The following is a 19,689-nucleotide window of genomic DNA, read 5'->3' as shown; positions in this document are numbered from 1 at the left end:
AAGCTTGCCCTGAGTCTCCTTGGCTGTCTTTTCCACTACTCCCTGTTCCTTCACCAAGAGTAGACCGCTCTAGCTCGGTATCTATCCGACCCAGGTGCCATGTTCTGTCCTGGTGCTTAGGAGGGATGGAACAAGTGATGATGCTTTTTTTGGAGTCTGCTTTCACATCCTCTTCTACCAGGTCCAGATGTTGAGAAGCACCTTGAAAAAGGGGAAAAGAACAACAGACAGAATGGCACTGAAAGAGCAGCAGTGCGTCAGTAATGTGGCTGTTTCGTATTTGTGAGGCTTCTTCATGGAATTTGTATCCTCAGAGCAGCAATTTGTGATCAGGATGAGGAGGTGCTGGACAGGTTGAACTTAAGAAGCAGTTATCAAAGGAGTGCAATAATTAGAATCTGTTACCAGGTGCAGACAGAATGCTGTTGGATCCTGTTGCAACGGCAGCAAGCAACAGGTGAGTATGCAACTGAAATGAAGGAGAGTTGGTGCACATTCCCATGTGACTGGTGGCAATAATGACCAGATAATCTGTTTTTGCGATGTTATTTGACTGATAAATATTGAAAAGGACACTGAGGAGAACTCCCCTGTTTTCTTTGAAATAGTGTTATGGAACCATTTACATCCACTGGAAAGGGCAGATGGGGCCTTGGTTTAATATTTCATCCCAGGGCTCCTCAGTCGTGCTGTGAAGAGTGAGCCTGGATTATGTGTTTAAATCTCTGAAGGAGGGAGTTAGTGGGATAGAGAACAACTACAACAGGCCACCAAAGATTAATTGCAGGAATAAGGAAAGAAATTATGAAGGATTGGAGATTGTAATCATTACTTTATTACGATTTACTTTTTTTTACCCTCGAGTATTTGGTTCTTACTTCGGTGCAATGGAAGGAGCTGATTGATTGGGAAGATCTATAAATAAAGAGAACTAAAATCTTAAAATAAATACCTAAAGCACATACCTGTGTACTTAAGAAATGTATAACTCCTAGTTGTAGGTGGTACTAGCATTTAAATTGTAGTAAATTGTGGTATACATAGGAACTATTCTAAGCTAATTAAGCAAGTAAGTAAATTAAATGAACTAAATAACATAAGTGACAATGGCAGGACAGGTATTGTGTTGCAGTTGTGGAATGTGGGATCTCCTGGACACCAACGCGATCCAGGACAAACACAACTGCAAAAAGTGTAAGCAGCTAGAGGAGTTCTGCATCTGGAAGCTGAACTGCAGACATTGCGCAACATCAGGGAGGTGGAGAGATACTTAGACACTTTGTACCAGAAGACGGTCACACGCCTTAGAATAGGGTCATCTGTTTTGGTCAGCAGTGAGGGACAGGAGGATGCGACCCTGAGTGAGGCAGGTAAAGGAACCGAGCAGACAGTATTGGAGGAGCCTCAGACTTTGCAATTGTCAAACAGGTTTGAGGTGCATGTAACCTTTGTGGACAAAAGTGAGTTCTGCAGGGTGGATGAGCAGACTGACCATGGCATCATGGTACAGGAAGCCGTTCAAGTGGGGAGAGCAAAAAGGAAAGTAGTGGGAGTAGGGGATAGCATAGTGAGGGGGATTGACACTGTTCTCTGCAACAAAGAGCAAGAGTCCAGAAGGCTGTGTTGCCTGACCGGTGCCAGGGCTCAGGCCATCTGCTCAGGGCTGGAGAAGAATTTACAGTGCGAGGGGGAGGATCCGGTCATCATGGTCCATATAGGTACCAACGACATAGGCAGGACAAGGAAAGAGGTTCTGCATAGTCAGTATGAGGAGCTTAGGCACCAAATTAAGAAGCAGAACCTCAAAGGTAATAATGTCTAGATTATTACCTGAGCCACATGTAAACTGGCCTAGGGAAAATAAGATTAGAGAATGATGCATGGCTCAAAGACTGGTGTGGTAGAAGTGGGTTCTGGTTAGTGGGGCACTGGCACCAGTATTGGGAAAAGTGGGGGCTGTACTGTTGGGACCGTATACACCTGAACTGTGCGAGCTGCATAACTAGGGAAGTAGAGAGGGTTTTAAACTAAATAACAGGGGCAAGGGATCAAATTTGGGAAGATGTGGCAAATCAAAAAATAGAGACAAGGCAAGTGAGAGAGTATTAATATGGGAAATGATAAACAGACCGTGACAGGAAGGGGCAGAGAGTATAAATCTAAAAGTAAATCAGCAGATAAGGCTAGAGGTTCCAAAAATAAAAAAAAGACAAAAACGAAAGACCCTGAATGCATGTAGCATTCAAAACAAAACAGATGAACTGGTAGCGCAAATAGAAAAAAATAAATACAATCTGATAGCCATTGCAAAGACACAGCTGCAGGATGACATAGATTGGGAACTGAATATTGAAGGGTACATGGCATTTAGGAAGGATAGGAAGCTAGGAAAAGGTGGAGGGGTGCTCTGTTAATTAATGATGATATTAGCACAATAGAGAGGAATGACCTAAGTTCAGGAAACCAGGATGCAGAAGCGGTTTGGGTAGAGATGAGAAATGATAAAGGCAAGAAGTCACTTGTGGGAGTGGTGTACAGGTTCCCTAACAGTAACCACATGGTAGGAAGGCGTATAAAGGAAGAAATAATGGGAACTTGTCAGAAAGGTATGGTGATAATCATGGGGGATTTTAATCTGTATATAGACTGGAAAGGTAGCCTAGATGAGAATGTTTTTCGGATAGTTTATTAGAACAACATGTTCGGGAGCCAATCAGTGAGCAGGCTCTACTAGACCTGGTATTGTACAACAAGATAGGATTAATTCAGGACCTCATAGTGAAGGCGCCCCTACGCAGCAGCAATCATAATATGATTGAATTTTACATTCAGTTTGAGGGAGAGAAGAGTGGGTCTAAGACTAGTATTTTAAACTTAAATAAGGGCACTATGAGGACATGAAAGCAGAGATAGCTAAAGTGAACTGGCAAATTAGGTTAAGGGACAGGTCAATAGAGATGCAGTGGCAGACATTTAAGGGGATATTTCAGAATACACAGAATAGATACATTCCAACGAGAAAGGAAAATTCCAAGGGGAGGACCCACTATCCACGGTTAACTAAAAAGTTAGAGACAGTATAAAACCTAAAGAAAAAGCATATAATTGTGCAAAAATGGGTGGCAGGTCAGAAGATTGGACAGAATATGAAAAGAGCAAAAAATGACTAAAAGATTAATAAGGAGGGAAAAATTAGAATACAAGAGAAAGATAGTAATATAAAAACAAATAGTCAGAGTTTCTATAGATATTTAAAAAAGAAAAGAATTAACAAGGTGAGGGTTGGTCCTATAGAAAGTGAATCTGGGCAATTAATGATGGAAAATAAGGAATAAAAACAAGAAATGCTGGAAATGCTCAGCAGGTCTGGCAACATCTGTGGAGAGAGAAGCAGAGTTAACGTTTCAGGTCAGTGATCCTTCATCACTCCTGGCAGAAGGGTCACTGACCTGAAACGTTAACTCTGCTTCTCCCTCCACAGATGTTGCCAGACCTGCTGAGTATTTCCAGCATTTCTTGTTTTTATTTCAGATTTCCAGCATCCGCAGTATTTTGCTTTTATGGAAAATAAGGAGATGGCTTCTGAATTGAACAGGTATTTTGCATTGGTCTTCACTATAGAAGATGCATGTAACATCCCAATATTAGGAAATTGAAGAGAGGGAGGAACTCAAGAAAATTACAACACCAGGTAAGTGGTACTCAACAAATTTTTGGAGCTGCGGGCTGACAAAGCCCCAAGTCCTGAAGGACTTCATCCGAGGGTCCTAAAAAAAATGAGATAGTTGATGCGTTGATTTAAATTTTCCAAAATTCCCTAGATTTGGGGAAAGTTCCATGAGATTGGAAAATAGCCAATGCAAATCCTTTATTCAAAAAGGAAGGAGACAGAAAGGAGGAAACTACAAGCCAGTTAACTTAACATTTGGCATAAGGAAAATGTTAGAAGCTATTATTAAAGACGTTATAGAGGGCACTTAGAAAAATTCAAGATAATCAGACAGAGTCAACATGGTTTTGTGAAAGGGAAATCATGTTTAACCAATTTATTGGAGTTCTTTGAGGAAGTAATGTGCTGTGGATAAAGGGAAACTGGCGTATGTACTGTACTTAGAATACCAGAAGGCATTTGATAAGGTGCCACATCAAAGGTTATTGCAAAAAATAAAAGCTGATAGTGTAGGGGGTAACATATTGACATGGATAGAAGATTGGCTAGCTAACAGGAAACAGAGAGTAGGCATAAATGGGTCATTTTCTGGTTGGCAAGATGTAACGAGGACTGTGCCACAGGGATCAGTGCTGGGCCTCAACTTTCTACAATTTATATAAATGGCTTGGATGAAAGGTTGCTAAATTTGCTGATGACACAAAGGTAGACAGAAAAGTAAGTTGTGAAGAGGACATAAGGAGGCTAAAAAGGGATATAGATCAGTTCAGTGAGTGGGCAAAGATCTGGCAAATGGAGTATAATGTGGGAAAATGTCAAACTGTCCATTTTGGCAGGAAGAATAAAAAAGAAGCATATCATCTAAATGGTGAGAGATTGCAGAGCTCTGAAATGCAGAGGGATCTGAGTGTCCTAGTGCATGAATCACAAAAGGTCAGTATGCAGGTACAGCAAGTAATTCGGAATGCTAAAAGAATGTTATTGTTTATTGTAAGGGGAATTGAATCCAAAAGTAGGGAGGTTATGCTTCAGTTATACGGGGTGTTGGCGAGACCACATCTGGAGTACTGTGTACTTTATTGGTCTACTTATTTTTTTTTATTCGTTCGGGCGATGTGGGTGTCACTGGCTAGTCCAGCATTTATTGCCCATCTCTAATTGCCCTTTAGAAGGCGGTGGTGAGCTACCTTCTTGAACCGCTGCAGTCCTTGGGGTGTAGGTACACCAACAGTGCTGTTAGGAAGGGAGTTCCATGATCTTGACCCAGCGACAGTGAAGGAACGGCGATATAGTTTCAAGTCAGGATGGTGTGTGGCTTGGAGGGGAACTTGCAGGTGGTAGTGTTCCCATGCATCTGCTGTGTTGTCCTTCTGGGTGGTAGAGGTCGTGGGTTTGAAAGGTGCTGTCGAAGGAGCCTTGGTGAGTTGCTGCAGTGGTTCATGTATATGGTACACACTGCTTCCACTGTATGTCGGTGGTGGAGGGAGTGAATGTTTGTAGATGGGGTGCCAATCAAGCAGGCTGCTTTGTGTTGATGGTGTTGAGCTTCTTGAGTGTTGTTGGAGCTGCACCCATCCAGGCAACTGGCGGGTATTCCATCACACTCCTCACTTGTGCTTTGTAGATGTTGGTCAGGCATTGGGGAGACAGGAGATGAGTTACTTGCTGCAGAATTCCCAACCTCTGACCTGTTTTTGTAGCTACAGCATTTAAGGCAGGATGTAAATGCATTGGAAGCAGTTCAGAGAAGGTTTACGAGACCAATATCTGGAATGGGTGGGTTATCTGATGAGGAAAGGTTGGACAGGCTAGGCTGGTATCTGCTTGCGTTTAGAAGAGTAAGAGGTGGCTTGATGGAAACATATGAGATTCTGAGGGGTCTTGACAGGGTGGATGTGGAAAGGATGTTTCCTCTTGTGCGAGAATCTAGAACTGGGGGTCACTGTATATAAATAAGAGGTTGCCCATTAAAGACAAAGATGAGGAGAAATTTTTTCGCTCAGAGGCTGTGGAACTCTCTTCCTCAAAAGGCAGTGGAAGCAGAGTCTTTGAATATTTTTAAGGCAGAGATAGATAGATTCTTGATAAACAAGGGGTGAAAGGTTATTTGGGGTAGGTGGAAATGTGGAGTTGAGGTTACAATCAGATCAGCCATGATCTTATTGAATTGCGGAGAAGGCTCGAGGGGCCAAGTGGCCTACTCCTGTTCCTAATTCGTCTGTTCGCAGCTGAGAGTTTGAAATAAAAGCTGAAACTGCTGGAAAATTATAACAGGCTCGTCTGCTTCCAAAAAAGGAAAGAACAGGATCATCATTTGGATGGAAACCTTTCATCAGGCAAATCATTTACACATTCAACAACGCTTGTATTGTCGGTTATAGGCTGGAATTTTACACCCCCCCCCTCCCAAAGAGCGGGTTGATGGCGGGGGGGGGGCGACATAAAATGGAATGGTAGGCTTGGGGGGGCCCTTCCCGACCCTCTCCCACCGCTGCCGCTATTTTATGCGGGGCAGCGAAAACCGGCCACTTAAGGGCCTCTGCCTGCCACCTCGGGGATTTTATCTTTGGCCGGAGGGCAGCCCAGGCCTGAGAAAAGCCACCTGACAAAAGCAGGCAGCTTTCTGACAGCCTGGTGGTGGGGGGGGGGAGGGGGCGGGGGGGGTTGTGGGGGCGGGGGGGGAATTCTCTCATGATCAGGCACCCTGTGCCCAACGGAGGGCCGCCCCGATGCCCCAAACACCCCCAACACCCAATACGTCCCCCGTCCCCCCAATCGCCCACCCTTGCCTTGCTCGGGCCCCACCAATCACCCCCGGCGAGGCTCCAAAAACTTACCTTTTCCCGGGGCCGTCCTTCCTCTTGTGCATGAAGCTGGGTTGCAGTTCCAGCAGTGGTCACTGCTCCCGGTGGTGCTGCCGGGACTAAGAGCTGCCGGCCAGCTGATTTGCTGGCAGCTCCATTAGGGGGGACTTCCTGCCTCAATGAGGTGGAAGTCCCGCCTCAGACCACTTAAAGACCTGGAGACCGCAAAATGCGGATCAGAACCCCAGGCCAAGCGGACTCACAGACTTGTTTAAAAGCCTCATTTCTGTCCGAATATCGAGAGCCCAACAAAATGGTTCAGCTGGAGTATTTATGATCATTGGGAAAAGGAAAGGACCTGGGGAGGGCCGAGGGGGTTAAGATGAGGAGAATTGTTTTTAACACAATGAGTTTTTCTAATCTGGAATGGTGGAAGCAGATCTAATAGAAAGTTTCAGAAAGAGCATTGATACATGGTTGAAAAGGAAAAAAAAAAATTGCAGGGCTATGGGGAAAGAGCAGGCGAATGGGACAAATTGAATAGCTCTTGCAAAGAGCCGCGGCACAGGAGTGATGGGCTGAATGGCCTCCTGCTGTGCTGTAAGATTCTATGCTACCATGATCATTTACTTCCACTGGAGAAGACAGCTGGGACCTTGGTTTAATGTCTCATCCAAAAGATGACACCTCCGAAAATGCAGCCACGACTGCCATACTTCATTGAAGTGTCAGCCTAGATTATGCGCTCACCTCTCTGTAGGAGTGAGTTAATGGGATAGAGAAGAACTGTAACAAGCCACCAAAGGTCAGTTACAGGAAGAAAGCGCTGTATGATGACTCTGTGAAGCGTTCTTCTGCAGTAGAAGTTCAATTTAGTTTCCTCTAAAGCCCCTCCAGCATCGACCAGCTCCACCCATCCCGCTGCTACCAGGTCAGCATAAGTCAGTGCTGATAATTGGTTTCTGGCAGCACTGATGAGCCAGTGCACTGGGGCACTGGAGTGCTCCAAATCCAAGAGCCTTGAGTGTTTGAAGTGTCGGGTGGGTATTGAAGTGTTCAGACTGACCGTTTGTACATTCTGTTCTTCAGTCTGCACTGATCAAGGGGGTTGCTAATACGTTTGCCAAGTGACCGCTCGACATAGTCAGCCTCAGCACTGACAAGGTTTAACACTTTGTCCCTCTGGACCGACCATTTTCTTTTTTGTGAATGCAGTACTCAGCTCACACAAGCGGACACTGAACCCAAGTGTTATATTACAGTCATAAAGCTGATCGACGAGAGGAGCATCTTTAGCAATACAAGGAATCAAACACCTTGCCCCAGAATTTGGGGAAGCTCAGAAATGTGTGGAAGGAGGCATTGCCGGATCTCATTCTGGGGAATGAGGTGGGTTAATTGGATCAAGTGTCAGTTGGGGAACATTTATGGAACAGTGATCACAGTAGCATAAGGTTTAGATTAGTTATGGAAAAGGACAAGGAGAAATGTAGGGTAAAAATACTTAATTGGAGGATGGTCAGTTTTAGTGGGGAGAACAGATTTGTCCCAGTTAAATTGGAACCAAAGATTGGCAGGCAAAATTATAACAGAACAATGGGCTGCCTTTAAAAAGGAGATAGTTTGGTTACATTCCCAGGAGGGGGAAGGTAGGGCAACCAAAGCCAGAGCTCCCTGGATGATAAAAGAGATAGAGAGTAAGATGAAGCAGAAAAAGGGTGCATATGACAGATATCAGATTGATAATACAAGTGAGAACCAGGCTGAGTTTAGAAAGTTCAAAGTGGAATTGAAAAAGAAAATAAGAGAGGCAAAGAGAGAGTATGAGAAGAGACTAGCAGCTAACATAAAAGGGAATCCAAAAGTATTCCATAGGCACAAAAATAACAAAAGAGTGGTAAAAGGAGGAGTGGGGCCAATTAGGGACCAAAAAGAGATTTACGCATGGAGGGAGGGAGCATAGCTAAGGTCCTAAATGAGTACACTTTATCAGTCTTAAACAAGGAAGAAGATGCTGTTGATGTCATTGTGAAGGAGGCGGCAACTGAGATAGTGGATGGGCTAAAAAATGATAAAGAGGAGGTATCAGAAAGGCTGGCTGTACTTAAAGTTGATAAGTCACCAGGACCAGATGGGATGCATCTGAGGTTGCTGAGAGAAATAAGGGTGGATATTGTTGAGGTACTGGCCATAATCTTTCAATCTTCCTTAGATACGAGGGTGGTGCCAGTGGACTGGAAAATTGCAAATGTTACATCAGCAACTACAAATTGAATAACCGGGCACATGACAGATGAACTTTAATGCAGAGAAGTGTGAAGTGATATGTATTGGTAGGATGAATGAGGAGAGGCAATATAAACTAAAGGGTACAATTCTAAGGAGAGCACAGGAACAGCGGGACCTGGGGTTTATGTGCACAAATCGTTGAAGGTGTCAGGGCAAGTTGAGAAAGTGGTTGAAAAGGCACATAAGATCTTGGACTTTATAAATTGAGGCAGAAAGTACAAAAGCAGGGAAGTTATGGGGAATCTTGGTTTGGCCTCAACTGGAGTATTGGCCAGAATCTTATGTTGAACGGAAGGCCCCGCCCGCCGGCCGAAAAGTCATGCCAGGATTTTCAGCTCCACAGACCTTTAATTGTCCTTGGGTGTGACTTCCACCTCCTTGAGGCAGGAAGTCCCACCTAATGGAGCTGCCGGACAATCGTAGGGCCGACAGCTCTTAGTCCCAGCAGCGCCACCGGGAGCGGTTGTTGGAGTTGTGGATAGTGTGGAAGGCTGTTGTAGGTTGCAACGGGACATTGACAGGATGCAGAGCTGGGCTGAGAAGTGACAGATGGAGTTCAACCTGGAAAAGTGTGAAGTGATTCATTTTGGAAGGTCGAATTTGAATGCGGAATACAGGCTTAAAGACAGGATTCTTGGTAGTGTGGAGGAACAGAGGGATCTTGTCCATGTCCATAGATCGCTCAAAGTTGCCACCCAAGTTGATAGGGTTGTGAAGAAGAAGTATGGTGTGTTGGCTTTCATTAACAGGGGGATTGAGTTTAAAAGCCGCGAGGTTATGCTGCAGCTGTATAAGGCCCTGGTTCGACCACACTTGGAATATTGTGTTCAGTTCTGGTCGCCTCATTATAGGAAGGATGTGGAAGCTTTAGAGAGGGTGCAGAGGAGATTTACCAGGATGCTGCCTGGACTGGAGGGCATGTCCTACGAAGAAAGATTGAGGGAGCTAGGGCTTTTCTCATTGGAGCGAAGAAGGATAAGAGGTGACTTGATAGAGGGGTACAAGATGATGAGAGGCATAGATAGAGTGGATAGTCAGAGACTTTTTCCCAGGGTGGAAAGGGCTATCACCAGGGGGCATAATTTTAAGGTGATTGGAGGAAGGTTTCGGGGAGATGTCAGAGGTAGGTTCTTTACGCAGAGAGTGGTGGGTGCGTGGAATGCGCTGCCAGCGGTGGTAGTAGAAGCAGATACGTTAGGGGCATTTAAGCGACTCTTGGATAGGTACATGGATGATAGTAGAATGAAGGGTAGGTAGTTAGTTTGATCTTAGAGTAGGTTAAAGGTTCGGCACAACATCGTGGGCCGAAGGGCCTGTACTGTGCTGTACTGTTCTATGTTCTATGTTCTATGTTCTACACCCAGCCATCGGAGTCAAGAGGAAATATGGCCCCGGAACTCAGGCAAGTTTCTGGGTCCTCGACGGGGACATTCGGCTGGGCCCCGGCGAGACAAGGGGAGTCGGTTGGGGGGGCTGGGGTGAATGTTGTCCGTTGGGGCGGTTGGGGCTTTGGGGGTTGTTTTCCTGCAGGGACATGATCAAATTGTCTGTAGTGTTGCTTAGGATGTTTCATTCTTACACCAACTAAAAGTAACTCTTAAGAAAATCCCTTTCATACACTGGAGTGATGATATATACTTACCTAACACTACCAGATCTACACAGGAGGAATTCTGCTAGCTGTTATATGTATACTGTGACCAGCTTGTGCAGCAGTACACATCAGCCCATCACATAACTGCAAAAGTATATATTCTTGGGGTAAATTTTCATTTTCACTGCATGAGTGGTAATCTGGTGGAATGGAATGTCCGTTCATTATGGAAATCGCATGAATTCTCACTCCATTGAAATTGGATGGGCTGAATGGCTTCCCTCTCTGTACCCACCTTTGTGCTCTTCCACAAACCCACCATAAGCTTTAGCAATCTCTCCCTCATCTTCTGCAGTCCATCTCTCAAATCCTCCAGCTTCCACCATGACACACATGTTTCTTGGCTCCTAACTTCCTGCCTATAAAAGACTGGAGACTAGTGATTCTTTTTCTTCCAGCCCAGTGTTTCAAAGTGACACATAGTGATATAACATGCTCCATATTTTTAATGGTAGAAAGTAGATCTGGTACTGAAAGCATCACCCAGGCAACAGAAAACATTCTGCATGATATAATGTACCGACCATATTTGCTGAAGGTGAACACTTTAAACTTGTTCTCCTCCCTCTCCCCTTCACTTCTGTGATGGGGAGAATCTTTCTGAAAGGGAGAATCTCTGATGATGCAATATTTGATCTCAAATATCTCCATAAGATATGATGATGAAACATGAAGCAAGACTAGTATCTTCAATATAGTTGCTCCTACATTAACCCATTTGAAAGCTCTACCAACCCTTACTAGTAGGCAAAGCACTTCTGTGAAACTGTCTGTCGTAGCTGTTAGTGGCTCAACTGCCAGGGTTTGTCAAAACAAGAACTGTACTTAAAAGGAAAGCATCAGGTTTCAAACAATTTATATTTAATGGCTGCTCTTAAATGAGTGGAAAAATACAGTATTCACATGGAAACTTGTTTTTACTGGAATTAACGTAGCAATACCATACATGGCACTTTGCACATGTAACTGGATTTCAGGGATCGGAATTACTAGGCAGTCTGCTTTATAAAGTATTACAAAATATTATAAAGTATTTGCAGAACAGAAATATCCCAATCAGGCCAAATAAATCCATGGCAGTGTTAATGCTCCACACGAGTCCCCTCCCACCCTACTTCATCTAACCCTATCAACATATTCTTCTATTCCTTTCTTCCTCATGCACGTATCTAGCTTCTCCATAAATGCTTATATGCTAGTCCCCTCACCTACTCCCTGTGGGAGTGAATTCCACATTAAAGACGCTTTCTGGAGTAAGAAGTTTCTCCTGAATTCATTGCTGGATTTATTAGTGACTGTGTTATATATATGTCCCCTAGATCAGGCCTCACCCACAAGTGGAAACATTTTCTCTATGTCTACCCTTTCATCATTTTAAAGACCTCTATCAGGTCACCCCACAGTCTTCACATTTCTAGGGAAAAGAGCCCTAGTCTGTCTAATCCTTGATAACTATAGTCTTTCAGTTATGGTATTTTCTAGTAAAATGTTTTTTCACCTTCTCCAATGCCTCTGTAATTTTATAATGTTTATAAAATGGAGACCAGAACTGTTCACAATACTCCAAGTATTCTAACCAAGGTTCTATACAAGTTTAGTCTAACCTCTCTACTTCTCAATTGTATCCCTCCAGAAATGAACCCCAGTGCTTTGTTTGCTTTCAAAAAAAAACTATTGATCTAGTAATCAGCCTACTGGTTATCTCTTTCATCATCATCACAGAACAATCCAAATATAACAACAACTTGCAATGTAGAAAGGTGTCTAAAGGCACCTCCCAGAATTGCAATTTCAGAACTAAATGGCCACTAAGATGAAAGAAACATATTAAGAAGGGTGACCAAAAAATTATAGAATTTTTTTTTAAAGGAAATTCTTAACCGGGGAGGGAGGTGGTGAGCTTTACAAAATCAATGTCAGAGTGTGGGGCTGAGAAAGCTGAAGGCATAGCTGCCAATGCTGGGGCAAAGAAAGGGGGCGATTTTTGAGAGGCCAGAGCTGGAGAATTCAGTGGGTGTTGTCGGGTGAAGGAATTTAAACAAAATGTTGAGAATTTTAAATAGGAGGTGTTGAGGGAACTGTGAGCCAATATAAGGCAAGACTGAGGTGAGTGACACTTGTGTACGATAACAGGCCAACAGTGTTTTGGATGAGCTGATTTTAAAGAGTGTAGAGGACGAGAGGCTGGCCTGAAGTGTATTAGAATGGTCAAGTCTGGAGGAAGCAAAGGCACAGCTAATGATTTCAGCACAAGATGGGCTGAGGCAGGTGATAACATGGAGATGGAAGAAGGCAGTCTTTGAGATGAGAGGATATGGGTCAGAGGTTAAGCTCGAATTTGAACAGGGTGGCAAGATTGCGACCACTGTCGCTCAACTTGAGTGACTGGGGAGGAGGATGGAATCTGCGGCAAGAGATTGTGCCGAAGACAATGCCTTTGGTCTGGAGGAAATTGCAGCTCATCCAAGAGTCAATGTCAAAAAAGCAATGTAACAGCACAGGGTCAGCGGACGGGACAAGAGAGGGGGTGGAGAAGTAGAACTGGGTGTCATCAGCAAACATGTAGACCCTGGCCCCTTGTCTCTGGATGATGATGTCAAAGCATGTCGGTGAAGAAGTGAAGAGGGCCGAGGGTAAACCCTTGGGGGAATTCCAGGTGTAATCGTATGGGGACGGAAAAAAATGAATTGCTGGAGATTCTCTGGTTACAATTGGATAGTTAAGATTAGAACCAAGCTACAGTGTTCGCACTTAGCTGGACAGCGGAAGAGAGGCATTGGAGGAGGATGATTGCGACCACTGTCGCTCAACTTGAGTGACTGGGGAGGAGGATTGACTATGTGAAAGGCCACAAAGGGGTCAAGGAGGGAAAATGATTCATAGTCACAGTCATGGGTGATGTCATTGAGACTCTTGGCTTTATAAATAGAGGCATTGAGTACAAAACAAAGAAATTGTACTAAACCTTCATAAGTCACTAGTTAGTCAGTTAGATTATTGTTTCTAGTTCTGGGCTTTAGGATGGCTGACAAGGTGTTTGAGAGGATGTAAGGGAATTGATAGGGATTGGCAAGATGATAGTTTTGAAAGGAATGGGGGCAGAACCCGAGAAAAGAAATCCATTTACACTGTCAGCTAGCATGGGAGCCAATGCCTTGTCTTTCAACACACCATTAACATATTGTTTGCCTTTGCTCCATGACCTTTTGTGGCCTTGTCCAATCTCCACCTTCTCCTTTGTTATCTCTTGCCCCACCCCTGCCTCACTTGCTTATAACCTTTGACATTTCTAATATTTGCTCGTTCCGAAGAACGGTCACTGACCCGAAACGTTAACTCTGTTTCTCTTTCCACGGATGCTGCCAGACCTGCAGAGTGGTTCCAGCATTTCTTGTTTTTTATTTTATATTAGAGAGTTACTCATTTCAGTCACAGACATGTTAGTATTCTAGCACACACAACCACAAGGGAAACCTGTTTGAAATCTTTTCTCTTTCTGATTGGGATCAATTTGACTTCCCACTTCCAATTTCTCGTTTGTCTGTGGGTCAAATCCGGACACTAGCCCCCAAATGTCTGTTACGACCAGATGAGAAAGGGGTCTAGGGGTTCCCTCTCAGCCTTTGCCTGGTTTAACTGTAACAGGTTTAATTTTTTTAAACACCGTGTTTTTAGCTCCCCCTCAAGAATCCTTGTTCACTGCTCTCCAATTGTAAGGCAAAGAAATCAACCAGACAGGTTTTCTTAAATTTAAACAAGAAAGGTGGAAGTTTATTAACCTGAAACTCTAATTCGGTTAATGACTACAAATACATAACGCGACCACGCTAGCATGCATAGGCGATAGACACACATGCAGATAGAGACAGAAAAGTTGAAAGAATAAAGGGGAAAAGTTTGAGGCAATAGCTGGGATTTATTTATGGTCCTTTGAGTTCGATGTAGAGTCTTTGATTGCCGGTATGTCTTGCCATTTCGTTGGGGCCCAGTGCACGCTTTAAAACTTGTAGGAGTCTTTTCTCTCTTGAGGTTTAAGTGACCTCAGTGGATCCAGAGATTTGCATGAGAGAGAGAGAACTAGCCAGGAGAGAAGCTCCCTTCTTCCAAGTTCAGTTGCAATCTGACCCAACTGTCCTGTGAGCAGTTCAAAACCAAAAACCTGGGCCAGCAGGTTAGTCATGTGATTAGTTGTTTTTTTTAACAAACTCCTGCATTTTTGCGGATTCTTCATCTTAACAGACATCCTGGAATGCTGGCTTTCTTACACATTCAATGTCTGGTGATCAAAATCCATTTGGGTTAATTGGATCAGGGAGCAGTTCTATTGTCTCCAGGCACTGTCTCTTAGGATGCAAATGTTTCCAGCCACTGCTGATCTCTTTAAACAAGTCATCTCTTCATTCCAGCAACAGTTTAACATCAATGATCATATGACAAAATTAATATGTCTCATTCATGGCAGGCAGGGTCTTCATGACACTGGGATTAAGGGGTTATTTTATGAGGAAAGGTTGAACAGGTTGGGCTTATACTCATTGCAGTTTAGATGAATGAAAGATGATCTTATTGAAATATAAGATCCTGAGGGGATTTGACAGGCGGATGTTGCGAGGATGTTTCCACTTATGTGTGAGCCTAGGACTCGGGCCACAGTTTAAAAATAAGGGATCTCCTATTTAGGTTGGAAATGAAGAGAAATATTTTCTCTCAGAGGGTTGTTAGTCTGTGGATTTCGCTTCCTCAGAGAGCAGTAGAGGCTGGGTCATTGAATACATTCAAGGCTGAGTTAGATACATTCGTGATAGACAAAGGAGTCAAGTGTTAGGAGGGGCAGACAGAAAAGTGGAGTTGAGGCCACATTCAGATCAGCCATGATCTTAAATGGCAGAGAAGGCTTGAGGGGCCAAATGGCCTACTCCTGCTCCTAATTCGTATGTTCGTATGTATGGAATATAGGAAGATTGCAATATGGCCTTTGATTTGAAGGATTAAGTGTATTTCCTAATTAACCTCATTTGTTTTATGAAGATTAATTAGTATACAACCTTAATAGCTTGTACATGTATGAACATTGTTTTCATGATCAGAACTCTTTGCCCATATTTGGGCTCTGACCATTCTTTCTAAAAATGGCCCACGGATCCTATGGACATTATAGGACCCTGATTTGTATATTAAGAGAGACCAACCATCTGAAACAAGCAGACACTTTAGCTGCCCAGAAGTAAGTCCTTGTAAAAATGGCAGTGGGCAAATGTCAACTTTAATGGGCTGATAAGTCTACTGACCTCATTTTGGTCCCAGCAAGATTGTTTCCAGAGTGGTTTTGAGTAAAGATGGTGTTTGTGTATTTTCAGAGGTTGCTCTTTGCACTTCTGATATTAAGGTGCTGACAGAAAAATAGCAATGTAAGGAGGTCAATGAAGGTTCTATAATAGTAAAGGATGTGGATTGGCAAAGGAGCTTTGACTTACCTCGACTACTCTTGAGAAGAGTTAATTGCATACCAAATGTTTAATTATATGCAGGTGGAAGACATTAATTGGGATTTCACTTCAGCAAATATAAGGAGACACTCAGTGAAACTGGGGTGTAGTTGAATTAGGAGGTGCACGCTTGTAATGTTTTCCTCTGTAAATCAATGTTAGGTTGAGTAAAGATTGGCTCCGGTTCTATCCTTCACCAACTGGCTTTCTGGAATGTAACAAGTCATTGAACCTCTCCCTGCCTTGTGTGGCCTAGTGACGATTGCACTGTTTGTGCCACCACTTTCCACAGTCTGAATGGCGTGATATGGGGCCTCCAGCCTCTGAGCCCAAGGATTTCTTCCTTCTGGACTTGACTTCCAGAAAAACCTTCTAAAATGCAATTGATGTTTCAGAAACCCTTTCTTTTGCTGATGCCTCCCCGCAACCACACTTCCCCCCACTACCCCACTGCCCCACCACAACTCCTCTCCATCCACATCTGCCAAAGGCTACTTACTGTTCCTTAAGGCATCTAAGATTGCTATAATAGTGACTACCCTTCAAAAGTACTTAATTGGATATGAAGTGCTTTGGAACATCTTGAGTGCTATATAAATGTAAGGCTTTCTTTCATTTAATCTATTTTTGATGGTGTGGTTGAGTGATAAGTGTTGACCAGGATACTTCTAGAAGAGCTCCCTACTCTCATTTGACTGGTGTTAATGGGATTGATGGCAAAAAGAAAGAAGCTATTAGTGTGATGTATCACAGGTAAAATTGCTTTCTTTCACCACAGCCTGTAGATCAGCAGTGCAATCATTGATGAGCTACTCATACCCTGAAACTGTGGTTTCCAATGCAGAGATCCTTGAGATTGCCATACATTTCAGTGGTCGACTGAAGTGCAGCCAACCTTTCACCCAAGACCTTAACACTCCGAGCCAAACCTTGCAGAATTTTTCACAGATTTGAGAGGGGCACTCGAGATCCTGTGAGATCAAAATCCCCAGCGGAGGCATTGACCTTACTGGTCTTTGAGTATCAAGTGCCTGCTCCTCATCTGTCAATATAACTTGCTGCTCCTCACTCATAAAACGTGACTCACTTGGTGATTTAATCATTCTCAGAGTTTATTGCCCATCCCCAGTTAACCTTGAGAATAGCAGCATGAGTGACATATTATCCATTTTACACGGCAGTCAGCAACATCAGCACCAAGAACTTCTCAAACTGCAAGAGGACAAATGCACATCCAACCACATTTAAAATTAGAATAAGAAATGATCAAACACCTAATACAAAACTTATCTCAGATTCAAGAATGTTTCAGATTTGAAACAGGATTTTATGCACCTGCTGCCGGGAGCGGGGACGGGCTCTCCGACACTGGCAATGGAGTCAGCTGCCTGTGCGCAGGCGCTGCTGCCATTTTTAAAAGGCAGCCAGCTCTGCCGGCTAATTTGCATTTTAAAAGTTATACTCCCCCCATTGTTACAATCAGAAATGTGCCGTCCCTTTCATAACCCCCCCAATAGCAATAAAATTCAGTATTTTCCCTCTCCCTCCACCGAAACACTTACCTTCCACACATGACCTTCCCCCACCCCTCAAACTGAACAAAGTGCAGAGGTCACCCCTTCCCACCATTTCCTGCACTAATGTTGTAAATTTGACCCCATCCCCCACAACAGCCTGCACTAAAAATCATGTCCCCCCCTTCCCCACCACTGCGGCGCCTGCTTTCCCTGGATGGGAAAGTGAAGGCACGTGAGTGCCAGCCACCGCTCAGAAGACCGTAGTCTGAAGGTAAGACTGGAGTGAATTTTATTTAAATGCATTCATTGTGTTAATTTAAATATTCAAAGCTGGGTCCCGTCAGCCAGTGGCGGGGGGTGGGGTGGGGGGGGGTGGTGGGGGGGGGTCGCTGCCATGGAGCCTCGCTGCTGCCGGGAAGATCGGGTCCAGACCTCCCGGCGTCAGGCTCCATAGTAGGCCACTGCCGGAATGATCTTCCAGCCCTCCCCTCACCAGGGAGCCTGATGTTGGGATCTTTGTAAAATCCCGGCCAATATATTTGCACACAAGAGAGAAATTCAGTACCGCCCCAAGTGGTGAGGTCTAAGGAGCCCCAGATATTGGGTCTCGGACCTTATTATTATCCTCAGATAATGAAGCAGTCTGAGCACATATGGCGCAAGACCTGGACAACATTCAGGCTTGGGTTGGTTAGGGAAAAGTAACATTTGTGCCACACAAGGGCCAGGCAATGACCATCTCAAACAAGAAAGAGTCTAACTAATTCTCCTTGACATTCAATGGCATTACCATTGTCGAATGCCCCAACATCAACATCCTGGGGGGTCACCATTGACCAGAAACTTAACAGGATCTATCACATAAATACTGTGGCTACTGGAGCAGGTCAGAGACTGGAATTTTGTGCTGAGTGACTCACTTCCTGACTTCCCAAAGCCTGTCCACCATCTACGAGGCACAAGTCAAGAGTGTGATGGAATACGCTCCACTTGCCTGGATGAGTGCAGGTCTAACAACACTCAGGAAGCTCGACACCATCCAGGACAAAGCAGCCCGCTTGATCGGCATACCATCCACCACCTTCAACATTCACTCCCTCCACCACCGTGGCTGCAGTGTGTATCATCTACATGATCCAGTGCAGAAACTTGCCAAGGCTCCTTCGACAGCACCTTCCAAGCCCACAACCTCTATCACCTGGAAGAACAAGCACAGCTGGCACCTGGGAACACCATCACCTGCAAGTTCCCCTCCAAGTCACACACCATCCTGACTTGGAACTATATCACCGTTCCGTCATCATCACTGAGTCAAAATCCTGGAATTCCCTCCCTAACATCACTGTGGGTGTACCTACCCTACATGGACTTCAGTGGTTCAAGAAGGCAGCTCACCACCGCCTTCTCAAGGGCAATTAGGGATGGGCAATAAATGCTGGCCTGGCCAGCGATGACCAATTACCAAGAATGAGTGAAGTAAAAAGCAAATCCTGCCTTTCCACCGCTTACTGATGAAGTCGTTCCACCGATAGCTTGGCACGTCTCAATATTCACACATACCCTGGTGCATTCGTCAGAAAGATGGTTTGAGTAATACCCTTGGCCTCTCTCTCTCTGTAACTAATAATGATTAAATGTCTCCTAAAGCCAGTTAACAGCTGGAGTAATCCTCCCCTGTCCCCACCTGATTACTGACTGATGGTAAATTCTAGACTGTCGGAAATAGGTGGTTGCGGGGCACAGGACATGAAGAAATGATAATTGGAATAGAGACTGTTGGATACACTCAGCAGGACAGGGAGAATCTGCAGAGGGAAACAGAAAAATTAATGTTTCGGATGTACAGGCTCTTGAAGAGATCATCTCGGGATATCAGTGAGCAGATCACAGATACCCCATTGGCCAATGTGTGTTCTATCACCAGCTCAGCAAACCCTGGTTAACTCAATACTTAACCTCTGTACGTGAGGTAGGTTTTAGACAAAGATGTTATCTGGCAGGTTCACTGGCAGAAGAAGCAATGTGACAAACTGTGCCACTGCTGTTCCAGACAATGCTTTTAGACTTCGAGTTCTTGGCTCCATAACATTCAATAAATGTGTGCAATCAGGACGTTATGAAGTGCAAATAGTGTCAGAAATCACCTACATGGTTCCTGGACCTGAAAAACCTCTCCTCCTCTCCCACCTGGCATAAACATGGAGGTCTTGGTGAATCAAAATTAACTTCTGTGATGCTGCTGCAGTGATAGTCCTCCTCAGGACTCAGA

Source organism: Heterodontus francisci, chromosome 3 (assembly GCF_036365525.1).
Source record: "Heterodontus francisci isolate sHetFra1 chromosome 3, sHetFra1.hap1, whole genome shotgun sequence".
NCBI lineage: Eukaryota > Metazoa > Chordata > Chondrichthyes > Heterodontiformes > Heterodontidae > Heterodontus > Heterodontus francisci.
This window is presented reverse-complemented; position numbering follows the sequence as displayed.